Source organism: Scyliorhinus torazame, chromosome 14 (genome assembly GCF_047496885.1).
Source record: "Scyliorhinus torazame isolate Kashiwa2021f chromosome 14, sScyTor2.1, whole genome shotgun sequence".
NCBI classification, from domain to species: Eukaryota; Metazoa; Chordata; class Chondrichthyes; order Carcharhiniformes; family Scyliorhinidae; genus Scyliorhinus; species Scyliorhinus torazame.
This window is the reverse complement of record NC_092720.1, coordinates 34,828,931-34,855,497: the sequence shown is the minus strand read 5'-3', so window position 1 is coordinate 34,855,497 and position 26,567 is coordinate 34,828,931. Positions and strand designations below refer to the sequence as shown.

At 46.2% G+C, this 26,567-nt stretch overlaps 1 long non-coding RNA gene across 2 annotated transcripts in view; it reads left to right on the top strand.

The window, feature by feature from the left end:
* The first annotated feature begins 528 nt into the window (after positions 1-528).
* The window catches only part of LOC140389627 (uncharacterized), a 34,790-nt gene continuing 8,751 nt past the window's right edge, over positions 529-26,567 (top strand). The window contains exon 1 of one of the 2 annotated variants that reach the window (XR_011934433.1): positions 529-1,312. This is a non-coding gene — a long non-coding RNA (uncharacterized lncRNA). The other variant, XR_011934434.1, reaches the window with a different exon arrangement.

The following is a 26,567-nucleotide window of genomic DNA, read 5'->3' as shown; positions in this document are numbered from 1 at the left end:
AACACCACGGTGACTGCAGCAAAACTGGCGCCAAATAACCAGTAACATGTCATTTCATCTGAATATTTACAAGTGAAATTACCAAACAGACGTAATTGTAATTAGTTTTACATATTACGGTTTAAAAATAGGCTTTTTAAGAGTCTTCTTTTGGGCATTCCCTTAAATTGCCCCCAATCTTTTTTCAACAAGTTATGTGAGTTGTACTTGTCATCCTATCAGTAACCCACCTGCAATACTATAATCTCATGACCTTTACTAAAGAGGATAGAAGCTATGCAAATAATTGTGTGCCATTGTGCTGCATAATTTGTAAATACTGTGGGCATGATTGATTCATGCTGCTGTGCTTCCCATTCATCGTACATGTTTGCATCTATTTAAATATGTGTGGGGGCGCAAGGAAAACAAATAAAGGGAAAAGAAGTGGTGGCAAATGAAAAACCTAAAGGAAGGAATAAAATCTAGAAACAGTGACCAATGGCAAGCCAGGCTCAGAGTGACCACCAGAATTAGGCAAGAGATTTTGGATTTTATTTTTACATACGCGCGCAAAAAAGGCACCTCAGATACTGCAAGACTTTCTCTGCACTGAGCAATGAGCCCAAGCCCTGGAGACTGGTGCTTCACAAATCCTCACTCTCCCAGCTGACAGAGAGCTGAGCCGAGCTGGCGGTGAAAACCCATGGTGTCGATTCGGGTGAAAAATGACAAGCTGAATTTGAACCCGCTTGTATCTTGTGCGATAATCGGGGGAAACCGCTGCGCATTTCAAACATTTTCAACTTTCACTTTTTGTTTTGCTCTTGGGGGGGCTGAGCGCAGACCCAAAGCGACCGGTGCTTCTTTTGCGCATCTTTTCCTGAACCAAATCAAACAAAAAAAAAACCGTGGGATAAATGTTTTAAAGACACGCAGTTCCTGAAAGGGGATGATACAGCGTCGAAGTGAACATAACCTCGAAGGGATCTTACAGCGTCAAGCCCGGCCCTGGGCCTAGCCGCCCCAGCGTCCTGAGCCACCAGACCCTAGCAACCGTTGCCACCGGGCCTCTTGCAGGCGGCGCTCGCCCCGCCCCCAAGGCCGTCTTCACCTGCTGCACCAGCTCTCCCCCGGCCGATTGCCATCGCCCCCCTCTAGTTTGATTGACGTGGGCTGTGGAGGATGCACCTGAAGAAGTGGGCGGGGCTGTGGGTGCAGTGACATCACAATAGTGCTGGTCCGGGACTTGCGCTGCTGCTGCTCCTCTCTGTCTCTCTCGCAACAACCTGCTGCAAGCGGCGGAGCGCAGCGCCACTCACTCACTCACTCAGTAAGTGGAGGACGGACCCTGCAACTTATTGTCGCCGCTTGACCACCCACCGAGGTGCAAACTTACTTGAGCTGCCGAAGGGGTGGGGGGAAGGTTGGCACTTTAGATAGGGCACGACCGCTGTCGGCCAGCTGATGGCCACTCGAATCGAGTCGTTTCCTGCACCAGTTTAATAATTGTTCAGATCAACTTTGTATGTCTGTTCTCTCGGATTGCCTACGGAATAGTTAGTCTAACTTTGGAGGTGGGATTTGCGATGCGCTCTCGTCTGGGTTGCTAACCTTTATCTTCAGTTTGCGCTGTGCGATTGCATTCGGTAAGAATGTTATTCTTGGATGTATAACAAATTTATGATTTCTTTTTACTGTTGTTGTGGCTGAACATTTTTTTAAAAAGTGTGAACGAATGAATTATTCAATTGACAGAAAACCCATTTGGCTATTGCAATAATTGGGAAAACAATACTTAGTACAAAGTGAAAATGCAAATAAATTAGATTTTTTGTAACGCGTCTAAATATTTTGGAAGACCTACACGGGGTTCATGTAGCAAGTCGGCTGTGTTCCCCTTGTTGAAATATGAGGGTATTCTTTATTGAGGATTTAAGTTTGGAGCTGTAGCTTTTTACGTATACTTGTGCGCAAGAATATCATGGGCGGGATTCTCCCATCCCGCGGTAGAGTGTACACGCCGTCGTAAACGCCGTCGCGTTTTACGACTGCGTGAACGGGCCCTCTCATGACTAATTCTGGTCCCTACAGGGGGCCTGCACGGCGCTGGAGTGGTTCGCGCTGCTCCAGCTGCAGATCCCGTCGTGAACTGTGCGCCGTGGGATCGGCGCATGCGCAGTTGTGCCGGCGCCAACAAGGACATGCACAGTGGCATCGGCACCAACGTGGGCATACGCAGTGGCCTCCTTCAATGCGCCGGCCCCAACGCAACATGGCGCAGGACTACGTAGGAAAGGAGGCCCCCAGCCACAGAGGCTGGCCAGCCGATTGGTGGGCCCTGATCGTGGGCCAGGCCACATTGGAGCCCCCCCCCCCGGGGTCGGACCCCCCTCGCCCACCCCAAAGGCCGACACCCGACCCTTACATGCCGAGGACCCGCTGGCCCAGAGCAGAGTAGAACGGCGCTGGCTCTTTTCTTACAGCCACTTGGCCCATCCAGGCCGGAGAATCGGCAGGCCGGCTACATTGAGCTGCCCGTGACCGTGGCTGCGCCAACCATGCTGGCGCAATGGTGCCGATTCTCCGCTCTGTGGAGAATCGCGTGCTGGCATTGGGGCGATTCGGGCAGCCCGCCGCCGATTCTCCAACCCGGCACGGGGTCGGAGAATACCGCCCCATAACGCCGTAAAATCTCCACTAAAACGACAGCTGCGATATCACACAGAATACTCCTGGTAATGAAGCATCAAACGTATTTGATTGTTAAGGGTTAAATGTAAGTGTTGAATAATGCACTGGACACGGATGGATGATGGCATGCCAAGGTAGTAGTATTAGTGAGTGGATGGACTGCAATTGCCTGTGGCTGGGACCTGGGTTGCTGTGGGCAAATGATGCGCCAGAGGGGGCAGCAGGGTGGCATGGTGGTTAGCACTGCTGCCTCACAGCTCCAGGGTCCCAGGTTCAATTCCAGCCTCGGGTGACTGTGTGGAGTTTGCACTTTCTCTCTGTGTCAGTGTGGGTTTTCTCCAGGTACTCCGGCTTCCTCCCACAGTCCAAAGGTCTGTGGGTTAGGTGGATTGGCCATGCTAAATTGCCCCTTAGTGTACAAAAGGGTGCACTCTCCAGGGACTGGTGCAGACTCGATGGGCCGAATGGCCTCCATCTGCACTGTAAATTCTATGATTCTATAGAGGCATTACCTTTACGCAAATAAGTAAATATTGATCCCCTGACAAAAAGTGTACTCTTGCACACTTTGAAACAGTTGTGTAAAGGGCAGCATAAGCTGGTCTCCAGCCCCAGACTTTTACCTGGGGCAAGAGCACAGTTTGGAAATTGAGGGAAACAGGAAGAAAAATAATCAAACATTTTTATTTGCTGGAAAACATTATTTTCCAATAAATAAGTATTGCCTTAATATTTGGTTTGGCTTGATCTTTCCTATAGTTCTGTTCGGATATTAATATGTAATTTTGAAAATTGATATATTTTCACCTCCCCAAATATGAGGGAGATTCTGCGGTTCTCTGAAATTCTTAAAATATTCGTTAACTATTTTGTGTGCCATTCAGACATTTATCAACGTTTTGTCATCAGACCAGAACCATTAGTCATTTTCGCTTTGCTTCTCCATCGACAATCTCCATTCTATTAACAATGTAATTAACATACATAGATTAACATAGAATTTACAGTGCAGAAGGAGGCTATTCGGCCCATCGAGACTGCACCGGCTCTTGGAAAGAGCACCCTACCCAAGGTCAACACCTCCACCCGATCCCCATAACCCAGTAACCCCACCCAACACTAAGGGCAATTTTGAACACTAAGGGCAATTTATCATGGCCAATCCACCTAACCTGCACATCTTTGGACTGTGGGAGGAAACCGGAGCACTCGGAGGAAACCCATGCACACACGGGGAGGATGTGCAAACTCCGCACAGACAGTGACCCAAGCCGGAATCGAACCTGGGACCCTGGAGCTGTGAAGCAATTGTGCTATCCACAATGCTACCGTGTAAAATTTGAAATTGTTACGTATATTAGGACAGATGACCAAAATCTTGGCCAAAGAGGTAGATATTTTTTTAAAAATATATATTTATTAAAGTTTTTTAACACAATTTGTCTCCCTTACAAACAATAACCCCCCCCCCCCGTAACAAAAAAAACACGAGATATCGCGCAGAGCAAGATATATACATGGCAAAATGATATATTTACACAGCTTTGTACACTGGCCCTCAGCCGTATGTGCCAGTTTCCCCAACCCTTCATGTTATCTCTTGCTCATCCACCCTCCCAGGAAGTCCCCCCCCCCCCCCCCCCCAAAGGTTGCTGCTGCTGCTGACCGACCTTCCTCTAACGCTCCGCGCGATAGTCTAGGAACGGTTGCCACCGCCTGTAAAACCCCTGCGCAGACCCTCTCAAGGCGAACTTAATCCTCTCCAACTTTATAAACCCAGCCATATCATTTATCCAGGCCTCCAGGCTGGGGGGCTTCGCCTCCTTCCACATGAGCAAGATCCTTCGCCGGGCTACTAGGGATGCAAAGGCCAGAATGCCGGCCTCTTTCGCCTCCTGCACTCCCGGTTCGTCCACTACTCCAAATATTGCTAGCCCCCAGCTTGGCTTGACCCGCACTTTCACCACCTGAGATATTGCTCCCGCCACTCCTCTCCAGAACCCCTCCAATGCCGGGCATGACCAAAATATATGGACATGGTTCGCCGGGCTCCCTAAAAGAGGTAGATGTTAAGGAATTTCTTAAAGGTGGGAGAGAGGTTTAAAGATGGGATTCCTGAGCTTGCAACCTCGAGATCCGAAGACACGGCTTAGCCATTTACAGTGGAGTAACTGAAAATGAAGCTATGCTATGTGACAGAATGGGAGGAGAGCAGAGATATCTCTTGAGTTGTAAAGTTTGGGGAAGGTCACAGAAATAGGGAGCGTGAGGCTGTGGAGAGATTTGAAAATGGGAATGGAACAATGTAGGTGAGCAAGCACAAGGCTAATAGTGACTGGAACCTGATGCAAGGTATAGGGGCTACAAGATATGGATGAGTTGCTTGTGTTTATGTCAGGTGGAAGATGAGACCTGGCCAGTGTGGGGAATATTGCACTGCCAAGATCATGCAAAAGGATAGATGTTGCAGGATATGCCATTAGGTATGTGAGTTTTATTTTTGAAGTTGTCCCCTAATGTGTACGTAATTTCAGGAAACACTGTCTTTTCATGCTTTGACATAATTATATGTCAAAGCAATCAAGCACTATCTTTGGATAATGGGAAAAGAAATGGACTGGCATGGTCATGGACATTTAGTGACAAAAAACATATCAAAAGCAGTTTTGTGGGGTATGTTGAAGAATTGACAACCCATCGGCATTAATGAATAGCAACTGGCAGCTTCCAATATCAGGGGTTATCTGATATTTGTACACCTACATTTGTTGACAAACACACCAGTTACTGGTGAGTGAGATTCATTGCTTCCGCTACATTTTTGGGAGCAAATAATTGCAGCCTTATCAGGCTGGAGTTGGCAAGCTGCTGCAGAATCAACCCAGACTGATTCAAGGGGGTGGGGGATTGCCTCTAATGTAGTAAAAGACCTACAATGCTTCATAGAGGTATAACATGTTTGACTTAAAATGCCCTCTGAAATAGCCCAGCAAGCCACTCAGTCCAAGGGCAATTAGAGATGGGCAATAAATGTTGGCCTAGTAAGCAACACCCACATCCCCATGATTGAATAACAATTAATAAGAAATGCAGTCTGAGGGCAGAGGGATTCAACATTACAAAGAATCATGAAACACAACTGTTGAAAGCGAAATGATACTTAAAATCCTGATCTGTTGAATTAAATGGTCATCACATGAATTCAACACAAACTTTCAACATCACTTAGCATGCTGCAAGCCTGCTCTGCTATTCATTATAATCATGGCTGATCATCGAACTCAGTAACCTGTTCCTGCCGCTTTTCTCCACCGCTCCCCCCATATCCTTTGATCCCTTTACCCCCAAGAGCTATATCTATCTAATTCCTTCTTGAAAACATACAATGTTTTGGCCTCAACTACTTCCTGGGGAAGCAAATTCCACAGGCTCACCACTCTCTGGGTGGAGAAATTTCTCCTCCCCTCTGTCCTAAATGGTCTATCCCATATCCTCACACAGTGACCCCTGGTTCTAAACCCCCCCCCCCCCCCCCCCCGGAACATCCTGCATCTACCCTGTCTAGTCCTGTTAGAATTTTATTTTTTTAAATGAATTTAGATTACCTAATTCTTTCTTTTTTTCAATTAAAGAGTAATTTAGTGTAACCAATCCACCTACCCTGCAACCTGTTAGAATTTTATAGGTTTCTCATAGAATTTACAGTGCAGGGGGACGCCATTCGGCCCATCGAGTCTGCACCGGCTCTTGGAAAGAGCACCCTCGTTAAGCCCACGACTCTGCCCTATCTGTGTAACCTTGCATCTAACCTAAGGGCAATTTATCATGGCCAATCCACCTAACCTGCACACCTTTGGACTGTGGGAGGAAACCAGAGCACCCGGAGGAAACCCAAGCAGACACTGGGAGAACGTGCAGACTCTGCACAGACAGTGACCCAAGCCGGGAATCGAACCTGGGACCCTGGTGCTGTGAAACCATGGTGCTAACCACTATGCTATCATGCTGCCCCCAAATGTTTCTCAGATGTCCCCACCTTCCATTCTTCTAAACTCCATGTAGCCCTAATTGACTCGATCTCTCCTCGTACAAAAGTACTGTAATCCCAGGAATTAGTCTGGTAAACCTTCGCTGCACTCCCTCGACAGCAAGAACGTGCTTCCTCAAATACGGAGTCCAAAACTGCACACAATATTCCAAGTCTGCTCTCACCAAAGCCCTGCATAATTTGCATCAAGACATTCCTGCTCCTGTACTGATTCTCTCATTATGAAGGCAACATACCATTTGCCTTCTTTACTGCCTGCTGCACCGCCAGGCTTACTTTTAGCAGCTGGTGTATGAGGACACCCAGGTCACGTTTCACATTTCCCTTTTTTGGGACCACTTTTCTCCTGGCTCTTTAGGAGAATGAACCAGTTCAAAACACCCCACTGAGGTAATCCAATCCCACTGAGATAATAATACTGTCGTTGAGAGTCAAAAGTTTTTTCCAATTTATTCTAAGGTTGAATATTTTGTCAGATTAAAGCCTTTCCTGTTCTAAAATCGAATTTTCAAAGTTTGGAAAATCATTTTAACCGATTCTATCTATTCCTGCCAGAAATATGACTGTCCAGGCTTCCAAACAAATTAATTGATTTTTGATTCATTTAAAATGGAATTGTGTAGAGCTTTTGTAACCAACTGTATGATGTATTTTGGGATTCAGCCAGTCTTTTATTGTTTAGTATCCTGAGGGGGTTAGAATATATAATCAGATTTGTCACCTCTTCTCTCGTAGATCATCTCAGGACAATTCTATTCGTGATTATGTGATGTTTTGTGGCAAGATTGGATCAGTGCGAATAAAGATATTGTTGGTTAGGAGGTTATATTGAATTGAACAACAAGACTTTGTGATAATTTCTTAAAAATTCCATTTCCTCCTTGGAAGCTGGCCAACCAAGTGGGAAAGCCAGTGATCGGATGCCACTGTCACAGTCTGTTTGAGGCCGTAATCAGAAAAGATAAGGTTTTGGCGGGAATGCGTGGGGGTGGGGCAGTGTGGTGTTTATCAGAGCCACAGGTAGTCATGAGACAAGGGAGTAAAGATTGGTGCTTGATGGGGGTGAGTGAGGTTTGGTGAGTGTCTGTTTCTACATTCATTTTGCTGACAGATTTCTTGACCCTGGGAAACTCACCAGTGTAGCCACCTGAATTGGCCAAGTCCGAATTTAAAATGGCGAACGGCAAAGGCTGAAGGGAAATTCAGCCAACACAGGCAGAAACCAGCAGGTGCAGGTTTGCTGTGTATTTAACTCTGCAAAAGCCCAGACAGCATCGATACCAGCGACCATCAGCATAATAATGTAGCAGCCAACTCCATACTAATGAGCAATCCCCGGGAACAATAGCAACATTTGGGACACACAAAACTAAGCCAGACTCCCCGGCGTCAGCAGGAGCCAACACAAAAGAGGTTAACGAACACCTCCAGACCGCCCATCGATCAGGGAACCGCTCCAGTATTGGAGAAATCGAACCAAGCGCTTGGAACGAAGTCCAATCACCTGGTGGGCCAGTCCGAAGTTAAGTATAGGCCTGTTAGTTGTAGAAGTAGCTTATACACAGTAATCGCTACTCATGCACAAATTCTATGTCTAAGCTACTTCTACAACTAACAGGCCTATACTTAACCTCGGACAGGCCCACGAGGTCAGGGGAACAAATGGCCTTTCGTTCGGGTTCTGAGTCTGCGGGATTCGAAGTTGGTACGGATTGGTAGCTGGGAGCGCCAATCTCTAAGACTTGCGGGCTTTCGGCGGTCACTGCGCTGGTCACGGTCAATGTTGGTTCGTGTTGCTGGGTGACCCGGGCATGAAGAAGAGAGCAATTTGAACTTGGGGCTTAACTCTTATAGTCCCCAGGGGCTTCCCGCCTTTTGGGGCGGGCCCTGTACCTGGTTCTAGGTGATTGAACTTTGTTCCAATCGCTTGGTTCGATTTCTCCAATACTGGAGCGGCTCCCTGATCGATGGGCGGTCTTGAGGTGTTCGTTAACCTCTTTTGTGTTGGCTCCTGCTGGCGCCGGTGAGTCTGGCTTAGTTTTATGTGTCCCAAATGTTGCTATTGTTCCCGGAGATTGCTCATTAGTATGTAGATGGCTGCTACATTATTATGCTGATGGTCACTGGTATCAATGCTGTCTGGGCTTTTGCAGAGTTAGATACACAGCAAACCTGCACCTGCTGGTTTCTGCCTGTGTTGGCTGAATTTCCCTTCAGCCTTTGCCATTCGCCATTTTAAATCGGGACTTGACCAATTCAGGTGGCTACACCTGGCACCCTTTAAATTTAAGTTGCGTTCTCAATTGCCCTGGGAACCCGATTTTTAAATATTAAAAAACTGTGACGCCGCTCCATATCAGGATGCTCACATGCCATGCAGCTCACTGTCATAAAAATGGCAGTGGGGGGGGGGGGGGGGGGGGCGGCACGGCAGCACAGTGGTTAGCTCTGTTGCCTCCCAGCACCAGGGTCCCAGGTTCGATTCCTGGCTTGGATCACTCTGTGCGGAGTCTGCACGTTCTCCCCATGTCTGCATGGGTTTCCTCCAGGTGTTCTGATTTCCTCCCACCAGCCCTGAAAGATGTGCTGTTAAGTAATTTGGATATCTGAATATTCCTTCCGTGTACCCAAACAGGCGCCGGAATGTGACGACGGTAGGGGATTTTCACAGTAACTTCATTGCAGTGTTCATGTCAGCCTACTTGTGGCAATAAGGAAGATTATTAGATTATTATATGCTATGGAATGGGGACGTGTATCCTTACCTCCCCCACGTCAACCTCCTTCCCATTGTGAAAGGATCAGATTTATTCATGATCCTCGCATTATTCTGAAAACCTTTCTTCCCATATGTAGTCTAATGCTTTGAGGTAATCATGTTGCTGCATTCTTTGCAAACTACCAATTGGCTTCATAATGTGATCACTGATTATAAATCATGATTTAAAATTCCTAACTAAACTGAGCTTTATGTTGCAATTGGCTGAAACGTTAATGCTTCTGATGATGCTCTTAATTAAACAAAAGCGAGGGGAGTGACACGTGCCTGATGGGGCACTGTAACTAAAACAAAACCTCAAAGGACACTTAATTAAGCTAAAATATATTTCCCCAGCCCCCATGGAGCCCACTGGTCATGGAAGGCTTGAAGCTGGCCAATGGACACCGCATGCTCCCTCTCCAGCGCCACCCTGCTGTGAATGTGGTGCGGTTCAGGAGCAGACAGTTGGGTTGGACAATCCCCTTGATCACCTGCTACTTGGACCTATTAATGGCCAAATTGGCCAGGCCCAGGAGCAGGCTCTCTCTCTCTGTCGCTCTCTCTCCCCTTGCCCCCAGCTCGCACCGGGCATGTTTCTGATTAGATGAGCATAGTTTAAGGAAGAATCTACATTTAAAAAAAAACCCAACCTTTTAGTATAATAAATATTATATGCTACATGGATATATGTAAGACCGTATCGGTAACTTAAGGGATCATGTGCATGTCTATACTACAAAAGATCAGGAAGAAGAATTGAGGTGTGGTGATAATTGTAATGTTATGAAAGGCATGGACTGTATCTGGTAGCGGAAACCTATCCCCAGTCTACAGTATGATGGAACCTGAATAACGCGCAATTGAATGAATGGGCAGTTGACCCATTGTTGAGAACTGTGTCGATCCACCTGTTTTCCTGCAATTTAATTCCTGACAATATGAAGAGCTGATGGTGTGCTCAGCTTGATGGTCAGCCGTGCAACTTTGATCACTCTCTTAATATCTGTCCGAACATGTTGCATGATTGCTAATCAGGAAGGTGAGAGCATTCCGTATGCGAAGTATACGCCAATTTAAATCAGTGACATGATTTTATGATGCTTGTTCCTTTAAAAAAAAAAAATATTGGTAGGTATTTTAAAAAGGAACTAAGCCACTAGGCATAATTAATGAGGATCTTTCACTTTAGCATTGATCCAGCTCGGAATCATAGCATAAAGATTTCTTAGTAATAGAATGTGAATGTTTTGCAGAGCTAATGAAAGCCAAGCACCAAGTTCATGGAGCACTGTCATTTGGTGCAGCGTCTTATCATTCACATTGGTAAACCAAAAAGGTTTTACTCTTTAAATGTTGTGATTGAAAATGCAGTGTACCGTAGTGTCAACATATTCTGATGGCTAACAAAACAGATTCTTCCTCTGAACCATTGTTTTGGAGCCAATTTAATTTTTCCTGGCTATTGAATTTACTAAAAAGTATTCGGGTACAGATTGAGTGACAGCCTGTTTCATGTCCTATTTGTATTGGAACAATTTCCATTTTCTTTAGGTAAAGACGTGGCGGGATATAGAGCAACAGCAGGTCAAATCAAGTGATATATAGATTACCCATAATTAATTGATTGGGAGAAACAGCATTATCTCCCCGATTGGTTTACTCGTTCCTATTTCTTGAGACTGATTGAAATTCTTTTCCATTTCAGTTAGAGGCAGATTTCAGAGCATCCTTAACATTATTGCGACATATATTTTTTTGAAAATAGTTTTTTTTTTTTTAAATGTATGTTATAACCTGTCTGCTTACCATTGACCGGGGACTAATGGCAATCCCACAATCCTTTGGGAGTATGAGCTTCCCCAATGAGGGGGGCAGAGAAATCAATAGCAGATACCCTGCATAAATACAGCTGGCCAGTTTGGAACCAGCTATAGAGGAGTGAGCAGCAAGGCAGTTGCTGCTGCTGTTGTGGATATATATGTCATTGTAAATAAATGTTATTTCTTTCTATCCTTCAACTCTTGCTGGATTCTTCGTGGCCCTCACAAAAATGTACAATTGTGATTTAAAAATAGTTGTGCATGTGTGAGCTAATGTGCAAGTACAGTGCATTTAGAACTTTCAAATTGCAAAATGTATACAGGCCAGGAATGCAACAAAACAGCTGTGCAGGTATTATAGAATACCTACTGCATGTGACAATAGTGTCTAATTGTAGCCAATCATGTTTTCTGGTCAACAGGAGGGAAGCACCTCCTTGAAATGCATATCCATCCTGCTCGATGTCCTTATGCCACTGCATTTCTATTGTATGTAGCTGCTGAGGTCTGGCCTGACTATGTGGCAGCTCCCCAATAATAATTCAGCTCATGCCTTTTGGAATGGTAGGATTTCAGCAAGTGAAAGGTGCTGAATTCCAACCTGCCATGACATTTTTATATTAACCAGAGAAGCTTTCTGATGATGAGCGGCCAGCAATGGTTACTTTGTGTGATACAAGCAGCGAATGTTAAGTTATTATAATCAAAAGCATGCGACTTGCGTAATGACAGCTTCTTAAGTCTACCTACTAGTGAGCATCCAGTTACTTCCTCAGGTTTGCAGCTGGCACTCCGGTTTAGTTAAAAATACATTTCTATATGGCTTCCTCCTGTGCTGTAACAATCATGATTCATGTGAATGTGTGATGGAACTCTGGTAACTTGATATCCCATGCGTTTAATCAATATTGTTTCAAGTAGGACAAGTCTTTAGTGTCTTTTCTCAGGGAGAGAAACTGCCTTGAGGTGTCTCCATCCAGAGGCAGCTTCATGGCATTGACACATCTGGCTTTCCATAGTCACGTGACGAGCAGATGGATTACCTTTCTAAACCCAAACATCTTCCTTTTCATATTCAACAAAAGATACAAAAATCCCCTTTTTACTGGCGAACAAAAGACACATTTGCATGCATGATCCTGTGCGACTGAGTTAATACTCGTGCATTACCAACGGTTTGTTCTGCTCGTCAACCTTTGAAATGCATTGCACCCATCATCTTTAGACTGTGCAGGTTTCTTAATGGAACACATGCATGTTGACATTGGCTGTTCGACTGCGTGATTTTGGTTGTCCAGCGAGTGTTGTTCCTATGGCCCTTGTCTTGGTAACTGTTCCTTTGCAGTTTTTGGGAACTTGTGGACCACTGGGATCGATGATAATTCTGCACTCCGTACAGCTGGTGAGATCCCTTCTCCCTGACCACCCAATTGCTTTGGAGGAACAGCTTTGCTAGTTGTTTGGATATACCTGCAGTTGCACTGGTATATTTTGTTGTTCACTTCCACTATGTATGATCAAGGTGACAATTCCTCTATGCATGTGCCAAGTTTCCAAGTTGACTGACACCTGCTGAGAGCATTACTGGCATTCTGATGGTAAGCGCTGGTAATAGTTTGGCTGTCCTTTCAAACTGCAATTTGGCTATCTGTCATTTCATCTTGATGGTCTCACTCACACCTGTTACTGTTTCTTGTTTCAGTCGCTTTTTTTGCTTTTGGAAGAGTAGTTTGTAAGGATTGCCTTGTATACATCTGTGCTTGATTTGCTCACTCCCTTGATGAATCCTTTGACGATCTTTGCTGCCATTTCATTCAATTGGTGATACTGCGAAGATTGTGTAGTGCTGAATTTCCCAATCCTTTGTGAATTGGCTGAATTCTTCACATGTGAACGGAGGGCCATTCTCACTCATCATAATGTTTGGAATGCCTAGCGACTGAAGTGGGCATCCATGCCTCCTATTATGTTTGTCATCGCTGAAATCAGTTGATCTAACTCCCAGTAGTCAGAATAATATTCTGCAGTGATTAGATAATTAATTTGCTACTGAAGTGAAAAGGTAATTCTCAGGAGGTCCACCATCTTTCTTCAATGGTGGGTCAGTGATGTTTTTGATCTGGCACCTGGACACAACTGCGGGCAATACGCCTTTCAAGCTTGCCCTGCCACTGAATACAGTTTAAAACACCCGGGTATATAATTAAGAGGTTGGGGCTGAAAGATTTGGTGTGGTTTCCTGCCAACCTCTGCAGGGGGAAACAGTCTGTTCTCGCCCTCACCACAGGACGTAGTCTCACAATGGCAAAACTATGGGCGGAATTCCCCCATTTTAAGTGGGCAGAAATTGCCAGTTTTGCCACATATCACTGGCAATGTTAGTGGAGATAGGATGGGAAGATTAATGCAGCCATTTTTTACTCGCTCAGTACTTGCAGCTGTGTATTTGTCCGTTCTTTAAGCCACTTTTTCACAGATCTGAGCCTTTTGTGTTCTTGCATTCTCAGTGCTTCCAGTGTTCAAAAACGTTATTTGTTTTCCACTTCTATACACCATGTTTCAAGTCGAAGGACCACCATCGTCTTCCATGTCTTGTCTCCATGAGAGATTTTATTGAACTACCCTAAAATATCTGCCTCCAGACGCAACTGCATAACATGGTCACATGACGACAGAAAAGCAGCTGTGCCAATCAGACTGGCTACATTTCGAAGCCCTAACAAATATTATGTGACTGTGGCAACTTGGGTACATGACTGATACTGCCGCCAGAGTAGAGACTAGACAGCCTAAGTCTAACCTAGCAATATTTCGGAGTTTGTAATGGTGCTCTTGATAGTTCGTATTCTATAATTTTCTAAAATGTGGGCCTTTTGAAATTGATATCAACAGCTTCGCTACGATCACATGAAATTATCATTCAGAACAAAGTAAATTTTTGACCTGACCTAGGATTGTGTTGTCAAAATATATTTTGCTGTGCAATATAAAATGAGCCATGTTATTATGAAGTGTTTTTAATGTGGGTATAATATTAGTTATTTTGCTTATAACTGGATCAGAAAGTTCTGTTGAATAAATAACCAAGTTCTGATCTGTAACAAATGTTTCTTGCTAAAGATGCAGATGTTGTGAACAACATGTGAAAACATTTTCCATTTCCTGTCCTTGAACTGTTGTGATCAAAGATCTGTTCCAATCTTGTTTTCCGTTGTCCATGGGTTAGAGTAATTCTGTAGCAAGTACGTTCTGCAGCTCATTGTTCATTATTTCAGTGTACACTGTGGTGTTGAGTTGGCGTCACTGTCTGATTTTGTATCTTCTCCCGTGCACAAGGGAATGGGATGATTACTGGGCTTGAAATGGAGGGAAATTATGGATGCAAAACCTGTTGGGCATGATCCAATTGCTACACTGCACCTGAAAGTCTGCTCGCCGTGGCGCAGCATGCCCGATAAAAGCTGGGAGATCCGCTCCCGGGATCTACCCGGATCTCAATGCGTCGTGACATCTAACGTGATTTTGTGAGACATTGCAATGTAATATGGGCAGCACGATAGCACTGTGGCTTCTCAGTGCCAGGGTCCCAGGTTCGATTCCACGCTGGGTCACTGTCTGTGCGGAGTCTGCACTTTCTCTCTGTGTCTGGGTGGGTTTCCTCCGGGTGCTCCAGTTTCCTCCCACAGTCCAAAGATGTGCAGGATAGATGGATTGCCCATGATAAATTGCCCTTAGTGACCAAAAAGGTTAGGAGGGGTTATTGGGATAGGGTGGAAGTGAGGGCTTAAGTGGGTCGGTGCAGATTCATGGGCTGAATGGCCTCCTTCTGCACTGTATGTTCGATGTTCTAAATCCTGCCCATTGTAGGTGGGATCACGTTTCGGCAAATATGCATATTAACGCAAGACTGCTAGCCTTACTTTAATGTGCAGATCTGTATATAAACAGATTGCCCTGAAGCTTTGGGATTTATCCTCTTCACCTTTTGAGATATCGGGTGAGTGCCGTTCAGCACTGGTCACCACAAACGGGGACCAAACGGAATGGCACTTTTAGGAGTCTCCCAGGGGATCGGAGGTTCCCAGCTGCATGCCCTTTGGATCCAGTTATTAGCAAAATAATGAATATTATACCCACATTAAAAACACTTCATAATAATGTGGCTCATTTTATACTGCACATACCTTGGCACTGCTGGTGCCAATGGGGCACTTTCAGGGTGCCAAGCTGGCACTTTTTTTGCGTGCCACATGTCCAGGCTGGGGTGCCCTGCGTGGGTGTTTTTGGTGTGGAGGAGGGGGCTGGGGAACCTCCCATAGTGGCAGTGGGGTCAGTGGTCACTTTGGGGGCCTTGGAGATCAGGGCGCCATTTAAAAATGGGGTTCTGATATCTTACTACACTGGGGAGCTCCGGCAAGTGGAACTCCTCAGTGCACAAAACGGGGCTATGTGTGGCCTTTGGCTGTGCATTCCTGCTGAGGCCCCTTATACAAGAAAAGTTGCGCTGCGAGCTAACCCTAAACATGTGGCCAAACAAGCTCACTATGGGACTTTGTTCCTAATGAGTTGAATCGCGCCCATTGTATAGGTCTATTACATAAACTGACGAGACAGCTCTATCTCTCCACCACACCTCCAATAACTCCACTGCCTTCGTCATGGTTCAGTTGGAGTTTCCTTCAGAAAACGTTCAAAAAAGTGAAGCTGACTCCATATCTTGGAAATTGAAGGATCTCCCAATTGCTCATTTGATGAAGAACAGAGTTGCTGAGCTATAATGACTAGAAGGCCCTACGTTTGATCGATCCAATGTCATTGATCAGCTGGGCAGCAATGGGAATGGTATTATTGACATGCGTGCCCTAGGTTTTGGGGAAAGTCATTTCTGGTTCCTGCTCCTGATTACTATCCGTCAAGACAGCAGGATGTTGTCTGGCAGCATCTGTGGAGAGAGAAACATTGCTAATGATTCGGGTCAGTGACTTTCAGCAGAGTTGATGACTTGGCATTGTGGAGCAGAGGGATTAATGGGTGCTAGTTCACAACGTTAAAAGCAGCCCCACATCCAGCATTGGGAATGAACAATGGGTTTAGGATTTTTTTTTTTTTTTGCTTTAAAAAATAACATCAATACTTTAATGAGGTTATTTGATGTGGTTTAGTTTTGTGAAATTACATTAGTGCACTGAGAGTCCCTTGACTGACTTCCCCGATCTGGCAGACACTCATTTAGAAATTAGAATTGTTGCTCTTCTATGGCTCATTGAGCACAGAGAAGGTGGAAGATGCCAGCTGTTCCACCTTGGGTCGCATTTCATGTGCCATGTCTGGCACCTGCCTGTCCTCCGACTATAATCCACGCTGGAATCTGGAATGCTACCTTAGCGAGGGTCACCCTTTTCAACAGCTATTTATCAAAAGTGGCCAGTAATCAAGCTGTTGGAACCAAGCTTATTTCAAAGACTATGTGTTCAGACGACATGACCAATGCTTTTTATGATCTAATGATTATGGATTTTTACTGGAAACTTGCTTTCATGCACGAAGACTTTGCCAGAGCTGGTAATGACAAACAAACAACTTCTGTAATCTGATTTGACAATTCTTGCCCATTCTTGCTCACAATTTTATTTTGTTGTTGTTCTCCTTGCACATAATGGGGAGAAACCATGGAGAGAGGAAAAAGACCTTAACCTTTGTGCAGCTTTCTTTTCATTCATCCAGAAACACCACCTTCAGCCAAACCTAGTATGATTGGCAGGGGCAGCACGGTAGCATTGTGGATAGCACAATTGCTTCAAAGCGCCAGGGTCCCAGGTTCGGTTCCCGGCTTGGGTCACTGTCTGTGCGGAGTCTGCACATCCTCCCCGTGTGTGCGTGGGTTTCCTCCGGGTGCTCCTGTTTCCTCCCACAGTACAAAGACGTGCTGGTTAGGTGGATTGACCATGCTAAATTGCCCTAGTGTCCAAAATTGCCCTTAGTGTTGGGTGGGGTTACTGGGTTATGGGGATAGGGTGGAGGTGTGGACCTTGGGTAGGGTGCTCTTTCCAAGAGCCGGTGCAGACTCTATAGGTTGAATGGCCTCCTTCTGCACTGTAAATTCTATGATAATCTATGATTGCGGCAGTAAATGATTGCAAGGCATTAGCCATTTTTATCTGGATGATGATTAATGATGGTTGAGCATCACTATTCTCGTGGAAATATTGACCAGTATAAAATTAATACATGAATATCTCTGCTGCAACAGAGGAATTGTGGGTCCATGTATTAGACATTTGTATGTAGCCAGCCCATAGAATAGGTACAGGTCAAGTCACCATAGTCCCAGGTGACCATTGGCTGCTTTCCCCTTTGACGGGAATGATGTGTTGGGTGCTCTGGATCCGTGGAACACATACAGGCCACCCACACTGAATAACTATTTTATTAAGTTAGAAACTGTTGAACATACTTTCACTGTGGGTTAACACGATGTTAGATTAAACTAAAGACCTATGCCTGTCCTAACCAGTCTATGCACTCAGCACATGGTGAAGATCTGTGCTGTAAGTTGTAAGCTCTGTCCTTCTGAGAGGCTGCATCCCGAATGAGCGGGAACTCTGATGCCCTCTGTCTATATAGTGAGTGTGCTCTAACTGGTGATTGGCTGCGGTGTTGTGTGTGTTGATTGGTCTTGCTGTGTGTCCATCAGTGTGTGTGTCTGCACCATGATATATTGGTGTATATTATGACATCCCCCACCCCCTTTTATAAATGTGTGTGGCAATAAATAATGTATGGTGAGAATGTTCCTAACTACGTGTGGGGTGCGAAGACATATTTACAGGACTACGTACATGAGAACTAAGCTATTTACATGTGAAGGTGCCTGGTGCAGAGAAGCAGTATGCAACAAGAGTAACCAGATCAACACTATATACAAACCAGGGAAACGATCAAACAAAACAATTCAGAGAGTCCATAAATTCGAAAAGTTCAAACATATAGTCTCGAGGTGGGCGACGAATTTTGGTTGACCGCCTCAAGGGTGGGTCGAGAGCCGCCGGTTCAGGAGCGGGCTGGACTGCGTCAAAGTCAGAGGGAGGCAGAGTGACAGGGATCTCTGCATAGTCCATGGCAGGGTCGGCAGGAGGACGAGGCGACACTGGAGGATCACGTGGCGAGCGTGGAACGAGACGAAGGGCGCGTCGATTGCGGCGCAGAATAGAGCCATCCGGTAGACTAACCAGGAACGAGGGGGGGCCACCTGCCGAAGGACAACAGCGGTTGCAGACCAGCCACCATCCGGAAGATGGACGCGGACATTGTCACCTGGAGCCAGAGCAGGGAGATCAGCTGCACGGGAATCATGAGCCGCCTTGTGCTGTGCACGAGAGAGCTGCATCCAGCGAAGGACCGGAACATGGTCGAGGTCTGGGACGTGGATGGATGGCACCGTTGTCCTCCGGGTGTGACTCATGAGTAACTGGGCTGGCGACAGGCCAGTGGACAGTGGGACGGAGCGATAGGCCAGCAAGGCAAGGTAGAAATCAGACCCAGCATCGGCAGCCTTGCATAGGAACTGTTTGACTTTCTTTGGTTACTTTCTTCTCCGCTTTGCCGTTGGATTGGGGGTACAGGGGACTGGATGTCACATGGGCAAAATTGTACCGCCTGGCAAAGTTGGACCATTCTTGGCTGGCGAAGCAGGGGCCATTGTCCGACATAACCGTGAGCGGGATGCCGTGTTGAGCAAAGGTTTCTTTACATGCACGAATGACTGCAGACGAGGTGAGGTTGTGCAACCGTATCACCTCCGGGTATTTCGAAAAGTAGTCCACGATCAGGACATAGTCTGTACCCAGCGCGTGGAACAGGTCGATGCCCACCTTGGTCCATGGTGATGTGGCCAACTCATGGGGCTGCAGGGTCTCACGTGGTTGGGCCGTCTGGAAGTGCCGACAAGTGGGGCAGTTGAGCACTGTGTTGGCTATGTCCTCATTAATGCCGGCCAGTACACTGCCTCTTGAGCCCGTCGGCGGCACTTTTCCACGCCAAGGTGGCCCTCGTGTAGTTGTTCCAGGACAAGCTGGCGCATGCAATGCGGGTGACAATGCGGTCCAGTTTTAGAAGAACCCCGTCTACCACCGCCAGATCATCTCTGATATTACAGAATTGAGGGCACTGGCCCTTGAGCCACCTGTCCGTTAGGTGGTGCATGACGCGCTGTAGCAAGGGGTCAGCCGCCGTCTCGCGGTGAATTTGGACCAGGCGGTCATCCGAGGCAGGTAGATTGGAGGCCGCGAATGCCACATGGGCGTCAACCTGGCAGACAAATCCCGCTGGGTCACATGGAGTGTTGACTGCCCTGGAGAGAGCGTCCGCAATGATGAGGTCCTTGTCTGGGGTGTATACCAGCTGGAAGTCGTATCGCCGGAGCTTGAGATGAATACGCTGGAGGCGAGGAGTCATGTCGTTCAAGTCTTTCTATATTATATTGACCTGCGGGCGATGGTCTCGACGGTGAATTGAGGAAGTCCGTAGACATAATCGTGAAACTTAACACTGGTCAGAAAGCCCAGGCACTCCTTTTCTATCTGCGTGTAGCGCTGCTCCGTGGGGGTCATCGCACGTGACGCATATGCAACGGGGGCCCATGATGAGGCCTCATCACGTTGAACGAGCACTGCCCCAATGCCGGATTGACTGGCATCGGTCGAAATTTGCTGGATCATAGAAAGCTAAGACCGGGGCCGTGGTCAGTTTTGCCTCGAGTTCTCTCCATTCGCGCTCGTGGACAGGGAGCCATTGGAAGTCTGTCGTCTTCCTGACCACAATCCTGAGAGCCGTGGTATGAGAGGTGAGGTTAGGGGTGAATTTCCCTAAAAAATAGACCATGCCCAGAAATCTGAGGACCGCCTTCTTGTCCTCTGGTGTTTTCATAGCTGTGATAGCAGCCACCTTGTCCGCATCCGGCCGCACACCCAATTGGGAGATGTGGTCCCCGAGGAACTTGAGTTCCGTCTGACCAAAAGAGCATTTGGCCCTGTTGAGGCGGAGGCCATGCTCATGTATACGTCTGAATACGCGCTGGAGGCAACTAACATGCTCCTGCGGGGTGGTGGACCAAATGATTGTCAGCGACATAGACGCGAACACCTTCAATGCCTTCCATCATTTGTTCCATAATCCTATGGAGCACTTCTGAAGCAGATATGATCCCAAATGGCATCCTGTTGTAACAATATCTTCCAAAGGGGGGGTTAAATGTCCAGAGTTTCCTGCTGGATTTGCCAGAATCCTTTTGAGGCGTCGAGTTTGGTAAAGAGCTTGGCGCGAGCCATCTCACATGTGAGCTCTTCGCGCTTGGGAATTGGATAGTGCTCTCTCATAATATTGCGATTTAGATCCTTGGGATCAATGCAAATTCTCAATTCGCCGGAAGGCTTTTCTACACAGACCATGGAACTGACCCAGTCCGTCGGTTCTGTGACTTTGGAAATCACTCCTTGGTTCTGGAGGTCCTGCAGCTGCTGCTTGAGGCGGTCCTTAAGGGGTGCTGGGACCCTCCGAGATGCGTGCACCACAGGCGTGGCATTCTGTTTTAATAAAATCTTGTTGGTGTCCGGGAGCGTGCCCATGCCCTCGAAGGCGTTGTGGTAATGGTTGATAATGGCGTCGAGCTGCGCCCTGAAGTCAGTGTCCTGAAAGGCCGACGCGTCAGCAGGAGAGAGTGAACTCTCTGAACTAGGTTCAACAGCTTGCATGCCTGCGCGCCAAGCAGGGAGGCTTTCGAGGAGCCCACGATTTCAAAGGGAAGGATGGCTTTGCGTGACCTGTGCTTCACTTCAAGTTGGCACGAGCCGCTGGCAGCAATGGCATTGCCATTATAATCTAATAGCTGACAGGCTGATGGCAGGATGGCTGGTTTGACCCGAAGGCTTTGGTGGTCAGACCGCGCAATGAGATTGGCGGAGGCACCAGTGTCCAGGCGGAATCTTATTTGGGATCAGTTGACCGTAAGGGTGGCACACCACTCATCGTCCGGATTGATGCTGTATACCGATAGAGGCTGGATTCTTTGCTTCGTGGACACCCTGTTTTTCGTAATGATACCGACTCGAAAAGGTGCCTTCGGGTCCTCGGTGTCAATATCGGGTAGCAGGTCCGAATTGGGCTCGGTGGCCGTGGGTTGAATGGCCCGGACATTTCTGCGGGCTGGCTGGAGCGATGAGAGTTGGCAGGCTGAGCTGATCTGCATAAAGCAGCATAGTTTGTCACATCTCCGGCATCGTCGTTGGGATTTGGCAGGACATTGCTGCTTTAAGTGGGCGGAGCCACAGTTGCCGCACGTTGTAGCGTCAGTACGTTTGCTGCACCACCGTGCATGGGAGGTGCGGTCGTACGTGGTGCGCGCCTGCGCTGTACGTTTGCTGACGTCGCCGTCCCCTCGTTCGGTGCGCACCAGCGCGGGAGTCCGCGAAAAGCGTGTAAAAAGGCCGCCCTCATCCAGGCTCAACACCTGGACCCGTTCTGCCTCGAGGGGACCTTGCCGTGCCGTTTCAGCCGCTTGGATGTGGGAATACCGACTAGTGGCGTTTTCAGGTAGCACGCAGGTCTCTATGGCAATCGCTAGGGTGAGCTGCTTTACCTTGAGGAGCTGCTGGCGTAGGGGGTCCGACTGAACACCGAAAACAATCTGGTCGCGTATCATGGAGTCGGAGGTGGGCCCGTAATTACAGGACTGCGCAAGGATCTGGAGGTGGGTGAGAAAGGACTGGCAAGGTTCATCCTTACCCTGCAAACGCTGTTGCAATACATAGCGCTCTAAACTTTCATTCACCTCTATGTCGCAATGACTGTCAAACTTAAGGAGGACCGTCTTGAATTTTGATTTATCTTCACCATCAGCAAAGGTGAGAGAATTGAAAATGTGGATGGCATGTTCCCTGGCCGTGGATAGGAAGAGAGCGATCTTCCTGGTGTCTGAGGCAGCTTCCCGGTCTGTGGCTTCAAGGTAGAGCTGGAAGTGTTGTTTGAATATTTTCCAGTAGGCCCCGAGGTTACCGGTGATGTGGAGCAGCGGCGGCGGGCGGCGCTGTCCATTTTACAGGATGGCTGTATGCTGGTAGAAGGCAGATCATTTTCAGGTAGGTCTAAGAAGTTCTAACATCCCTCAACTACTGGTACCATGATGTGTTGGGTGCTCTGGATCCGTGGAACACATACAAGCCACCAACACTTATAATAGTACAACACTATTTCATTAAGTTAGAAACTGTTGAACATACTTTCACTGTGGGTTAACACGATGTTAGATTAAACTAAAGACCTATGCCTGTCCTAACCAGTCTATGCACTCAGCACATGGTGAAGATCTAAGCTGTAAGCTCTGTCCTTCTGAGAAGCTGCATCCCGAATGAGCGGGAACTCTGATGCCCTCTGTCTATATAGTGAGTGTGCTCTAACTGGTGATTGGCTGCGGTGTTGTGTGTGTTGATTGGTCTTACTGTGTGTCCATCAGTGTGTGTGTCTGCACCATGATATATTGGTGTATATTATGACAGGGGAGAGCTGAATCATGAATTCAAATTTCTCTCTTCCTCTTTTCCAAGCCCCAGACCTCATGATCGCTCAGCTGCAAAGAGAATAATTAGCACTAAATGGATTTTCGGTAATTAGAAATGTAGAAAATAGGAGCAGGGATCGATCATTTGGCCCATCAAGCCTGCTCTGCCATTCAATATGGTCAAGGCTGATCCTCTATTTCCTCTTACTCTCTCCCCGTACCCCTTGAAGCCTTCAGTGCCTTTAAATCTATTTCTCAGTGGTTCACCATCCTCTGAGTGAAGAAATATCTCCTCTGTCCTAAATGTCCTACTCCATATTCTGGGGACGTGACCCCTTGTTCTATATACCCCAGCCAGAGGAAACCTCATCCTTGTATCCATTCTATCCAGCCCTGCCAACATTTTCTATGATTCAATGAGATTCCCCCTCATTCCTCTAAATTGCAGTCAATGCAGGCCCAGTTGATTCAATCTCTCCTCTCAAGACAATCTTGCCATCCCGGGAATCAGTCTGGTGAAGCTTTGCTGCACTCCCCCAGTGACAAGTATAACCTTTGTTCGATAAGGACACGAAAACTGCATACAATACACGAGGTGTGGTCTGATGAAGGTCCTGCATAGCTGTAGTAAGAGATCCTTGCTCCTGAACTCACATCCTCTTGCGATGAAGACTAACATACCAAATTGAGAATGAGCAAAGAAACTGGTTAAAGTTTCGAAGCCATATTAATGCTTGCACCATCACTGAATTTTATATAGTCACAATATCTTGCTTTTATTCGTTTGGATTGATCAATACTAAACATTTATCACTCATAACTGTGTTCTCAAATTTACTCATCACATTTCTAGTATTCATTGTCATGATATTCAGGTAAACATCATGGTGCAAACAGACATACATACTGATGGACAGATCAACGGACCAATCAACGCGCACACAACACCACAGCCAATCACAGGCAAGAGCATACACACTACAAAACGGGGAACACGACACTTCCTGGGGATTCCAGCAGGAGACAGCTCCGGGCACAGAGCTCACAGCAAGCGACTCAGACATCCACCATGTGCTGAGTGCCTCTCCAAGATAGTGTTAGGAATAGGTCCACAGATTCAAGCGTTATGATCGAACCTCAGTAACCAGTTTACCACTGTAAATAAATGTTTGTAATAAAACTGAGTTGTACCATTCGCAACCGTGTTGGTTCGTCTGTGTAGCAGAGCACCCAACACATCATTCATTTTAAAGTTTAGTTTTCTTATTTTGGAAGCGATAATCTGGATTCAGTATTATTTAAGCAATTTTTAACAAAGTTGTATCTCCGTGGTTCAGGGTGGGGTCCATCACCATCTCCAGATAACGGAGATGAAATTGGTCAAGGCCCAGAATCCAAAATGGGTGACATTGTATAAGTTTCCTGTTATGTGCTCTGCCTGACATTGGGTTTCATTGACTTTAATAGAAATTAATATTGGGCGTGTTGCATATTGGTCGGCAAATGTCATTGCATCTGTTTTGTCTCCTTGTTGTGGCCCAATTTCAGTCCATAAGATTTTCTCATAGTTTATTCCTTTTTTTATACTTGTTCACCAGGTTTACTGTTTTCTTTGTTGTATCTTTTGTAATGCAGAATATTTGTGTGCAGAATGGTTACAAAACTTGAACAAATAGTGTGGTGTTGACTAGTATACTTTATAACTTGGGTTTTGTTTTTTGTTAATTCTTCCACAAGATGTGGGCATCACTGGCTAGGTGAACATTTTTAATGCCCATCCCTCATTGCCCTCTAAGGTGGTGGTGAGCTGCCTTCTTGACAGCTGCGGTCCATGTGCTATAGGTACACGCACAATACAGTTAAGGATGGAGTTCAGGATTTTGACCCAGCAACCGTGATGGAACAGAGATTAAGGCTCCAGGTCAGGGTGGTGTGCGGCCTGGAGGGGAACTTGTAAGTGGCGGTGTTTCTTGTCCTTTTAGAGCACTGGTTTGGAAGGTGTAGAGGTTGCGGGTTTGCTGCCAAAGGAACGAAGGTGAGTTTCTGCAGTGCATAGTGTAGATGGTATACCTTGTTGCCACTGATTATATCCTGGATGACAAAAGCTTGTGTTTACATAGCATTTTAATAATGCAGGTAAACATCCCGTGGATTTCACAAGCGTAAGCAGACCTAATTTAAAATTGAGTCACATGGCAGTTTCACAAAATGACCCAGTGATTGGTCAGTAGGTAGGTTTGAAGGTTTGACTTGGAAGAGGAGTGGAAAATTAGCAGAAAAGTTTAAGGAAGGAATAACAGAGTCTCTCACCTTGGCAGCTGAAAGGTCATACTGCCAATGGTCAAGTGAGGGAATTTGTGGAGGTGCAAGAGGCCAGAATTGACAAGTGCAAAGATTGTGGAGGATTGAGAAGGTTGCAGAGCTAACTGTGGTCCTGACATTTTAATACAAGGGTGAGAACTTTAAAATCTGGTTGATGTCAAACCAGGGGCCCGGCTTGGGGTGATGGGTAAATGGGCTTGAAGGGAATTCGGACATAGGGAGTGTGGTGAACCACTGTTATTTATTGTTGTTCCACTGTTACTTACAGCGCTGTATATATTCTCTGTTACTGTTTGTTCCATTGTTACTCACTGTGTTCTATATTGTTGTTCTTCCGTGGCTCCGCCCCACTGGGTGTTGTATATAAGCCCTGTCTCCAGTCTGGGTTCAGCAGCAGACAGGCTACATCTTAGAGTATTAAAACCATTACTTCTTTTTCTACAACTTTCCTTGTGTGTAATTGATGGTGCATCAGCGAGTAAAGAGCAAAGGTTTGGAGGAGGTCAAATTTACAAAGGGTGATTGGCTAGGAGATAATTAGATTAGTCTACTCTGGAGGTGAATAAAGACATGGTTGAAGGCATATTTAGAGGGGCAGAGATGGCGTATATTAAGGACAACAAATTCAGTGGTTTTGATGATAGAGAGCGTATGGGGTTGAAAGTTCCATTCAGTGTAAAATAGTATGCTGAGTTTGCAAGTAAAAGAAAAAGCTTGGTTCGACCTCAAACAGGTCGCCTGGAAGGCGATAGAATCTTACGTCTCGCCCATCCATCTCTCCTGTCCTTGACATTGGCTGGAGGCAGTCAGTGTCCCAAATCTAAAATCCTATTCTTGTGTTTAAATTTTTGTAGTCTTGCCCATCTGATATCTGTAGCCTCATCTAGCCCTAGAATCTTCCAGTCTCAAAGCCCCAAAGAGGATTGTCAATTGTCCAGGATTTAATCTCCTGGCCATTGCTTGACCAAGCTGAGGGTAAATTGATAGGGCATTAAAACAAATAATATTTTGTTTATTTCTCATTATTTTTGAAAACTTTTATTAATTACAGTCATAGTGAAAATTGGGGTCAATAGGCTGCCTTGACTGGACAGAGAGTGAAGGTGAGAGGTAATATAATGAAACCTCCAAGACTGTGTCCAACCAGAGTTGGGAACACTTTTCACTGATTCTTGGCTCTTTTTAAAAAAATAATTTTTATTAAGGTTTTCATAAAATATCAATAACAAAATGAAAAAGGAACCCAACAGGGTTAAGTACAATACACAGTCTAGAAAAGCAACCCTCCATACCCCCCCCTCCTCCCTGTACATAAATAATAAATTAACATTAACACCCCGACTTAACACAACACCCCCTCAGACCCTCCAGTGGAAATAACACAAACAAAAA